Genomic DNA, 3,236 nt, shown 5'->3' with positions numbered 1-3,236 from the left:
ATCGTTGCGGAGTAGCAACATCCATGCCTAGATTCTTTGGTGGCCTTCCCCCGCATGTTTTTGCACTCTTATGTGCCACTTGTAGAAAACAACCTATCCTTGAGGAGTGGAAACATTCGTGCCCTGATTCTTTCAAGGTATTCCCGTAAGTTGTTTTACACTTTTAAAGGCTTTTTGTGGTGTATCAATTGATCTATAGGCAACAACAACATCCTGATCACGGTAGATAAACAAGGTGTGCACATAACTTCTTCCCACCCGCTTGCTATATAACATTTATATTTGCTCCTATACAAATGTTCACGAACACTATGCTTGTCAGTTGTCAAGGAATACTTGGCGGATTTTCAGCGGAGCTTGGCTGTGTACTCGAAACATTAGCAAGCCACTGGAGTAGCTTCTGAACTTTAAAAGTATCGTCAACAAAGTACTTGGCCTTGCTAGGCTTTTGCTCCACAGTGCAAAAAAAGATTTCCGGAACAGCAAGGACCACCATAGATGAAACAATTTTCAAAGTCGTACATATCTTCATCTAACCTGTCATCTCCAATGCAGAGGATGAAATCAGGAATCTCGCCATTGCCAACCATTGTCGCGATTACCTTTTCTGTGACCAAGCCTTTGCTTGCATCCTAAATATATTAGGTTGCTAGTTAAGTAAATTACAGGGAAGACCGAAAGAGGGAGACGAGAGACTTATACCTGTGGTTTGACCTCAACAATATTTTTTCCCTTTGCAACTACTGCAGGTTCATTAGCAATGACGTGTTTCAAATGATCCGACAAATCCTTTGCCTGCAAGGAACCAAAATCATGATCTGCATCTTGATGGTGCCAAACCAAAACACTTTCTTTGACTTCGATGGTGGAACCATCCGTGGCTTCTACATACAGATTCATTATACGCTCCACTGCCACCTTCCACTCGAGATCCACAACCAAACTGGATTGCCATTCAGAAGTTTTCTTCCACCTGCAAACCAAAGGCAATTTATTTAGAAGTGCCACTAGAAAAGGTCTCTAAGAAGTTTGTGAAGAAAAATACCTTATGAAGTACCCGTGTTCAGCAGCTAGTCCTAGACCTTCACATGGATCCAGCCACTCGGTTAAGGAACTTCTACCTCTTCCACTAACGATAAAAACAGTGTTCTTAGGATCATCACACAGAGTGTTAAGAGCAGTGACAACTTCACTACTGAGGTTTTTCTTGGTTGAGGAATGAGGAACAAGGGTGCCATCAAAGTCTAGAAATACTGCCCTCCTATTTGTCTTTTTATATGCAGGAACTATGCTTTCAAAAAATAATTTTTGAAAACCTAAGGAGAGGGCAGCAACTTTGAATGTGAAACTGAAGCCCAAACCCCAACATTGATAATTATAGTGATCAAGACATGCTCTCTCCATGCTATGCAGGAAACTGCGAGCCATATATGCCACATCATGAGACTGAACGTAACTATAGTTCTGCTCATGTCTTAATTGCCTTAAAGAATTATCCATGGTGACCGCAGAATGCATAGCCTCAGCTAAGGAACTAATATCCCATGAATTTATTCTGATTGCTCCACTTAGAGATGGAGAACATCCAACATATTCATAAATAATTAGCACACTTGTTCGAGGAAAATAAGACATAATTCCGCTAGCTTCATCCACAGTTGAAGAGCCCTGCCCACAAATGATATACATGTGAAGGACTAGAGTCATTCCATCTCTTACAGCATTTACTATGCAACATTCCGAGGCAGCATAGCAGGCGTTCTTTTCACATTGATCAACTGGTCGATCAATTAGACTCACTAGTTGATGACCACAAGAACCATAAATCTGATTAATCCTGTTAGCAGTTCCATACTTCTCCCTTCTCACTTCCTCGATGTCTTCTCCTGAGCTTCTTTCAGGATTGATAATTTGTAAGAGAACCACAATAGCCCGCAAGTTTTCATACTTCCTCAATAGTTGTTGAAATGCTAATAACTTCAGACTAATTGCCTTGAATAAGTTCATGTCGTCTACGCCAACAATTACATGCTTCCCCTTGAACTTCCCTTCGAATTCCTTGACTTTCACTGATGTAGAAGGAATATTCAGAACATTTTTCAACTTTTCCCAAATGAATTCCTAAAGGCAGAATCTTGATATACACCGTGCGACCACTATAATCCAGCCCAATTTGTCCTCGTTTGGACTCATATTCCAGTCCCAGCATTCTGCTACAACATGAGAGGAGGTGGCGAGCAAAATCGAAAGTATGAAACCCGATGAGATCGCAGTTCAACAAAATCCTCAGAATGTCTGCACTTACAGGAAGTGTTCGATAGATCTCTGCAGATGCAAGGAATGGACTTTGGAGAAAGAATCCGAGCTTGGCCCTGTAGGGCTTATTTCTCAAGAACACAAGGACCGCCATGAGGTGATAGTCATGAATCAAAATATAATTAGTCTCGGGATTCGCCACTTCTAATACTTTGTCTGCTAATATTTTATTTGCAGAGATATAAGCCTGCCACAGTCCCTGATCAAATTGGTCACCATGCTTTCCGCACATTGGGAGCATGTAATGGAATATAGGCTGTCGATGGTACTTGCAGAAACCATGATAGAATTCAGAGAAGAGTTCATTCGCAAGAAAAGTGTGAACGCAGTTGAAATCATCCATCAGTCTCTCAACAACAACCTCGTGTTCATTAACATCTATATCGGCATTTAGTGAACCAACATAAAAAAACCACTGTATAAGGTGAAAATCTTCATCGTAATTAAAGCTCAAGCCCTCTGTTTCCCCATCCTTCTGTGCATGAAGGGGCAACATGTTTGACACGATGATAATTCTGACAGTTGTAGATGAGGTACCATCTGAATCCACATATATGATACAAGGATTAGTCCTGTTCAGGTCTCTGAAAGCCAGGTTTGCAAAATTCATATGTGAACTTGTATCCATGATCGATTTATTTCCAAACAAGAATATAATCTTATCTGATTATATTCAGTAAAAATAAAACACAAGAGCTCCTTAAATCTAATGTCTTGAAGAGAAATTCTTCTATAGATGATTGAAAACGGAAAATATTATTATACTATAGGCCATGATAATTGATGCTGATATGCTCTATACATAATCATAACTTCTTGCCGATACAATTGATATATATATATACATATATATATATATATATATATATATATGTTGGGTTTCGGGGAAACAAACGCAGCGGATAATCGACGTAAAATAA

At 39.7% G+C, this 3,236-nt stretch overlaps 1 pseudogene; it reads right to left on the bottom strand.

The window, feature by feature from the left end:
* Positions 1 to 325: 325 nt before the first annotated feature.
* LOC135149512 (probable alpha,alpha-trehalose-phosphate synthase [UDP-forming] 9) lies at positions 326 to 2,944 on the bottom strand (annotated as a pseudogene).
* Between the last annotated feature and the right edge of the window lie 292 nt (positions 2,945 to 3,236).

The sequence above is a fragment of the Daucus carota genome, chromosome 9, assembly GCF_001625215.2.
Source record: "Daucus carota subsp. sativus chromosome 9, DH1 v3.0, whole genome shotgun sequence".
NCBI classification, from domain to species: Eukaryota; Viridiplantae; Streptophyta; class Magnoliopsida; order Apiales; family Apiaceae; genus Daucus; species Daucus carota.
The sequence above is the reverse complement of the archived record's forward strand: the minus strand, read 5'-3'. Positions and strand labels throughout refer to the sequence as shown.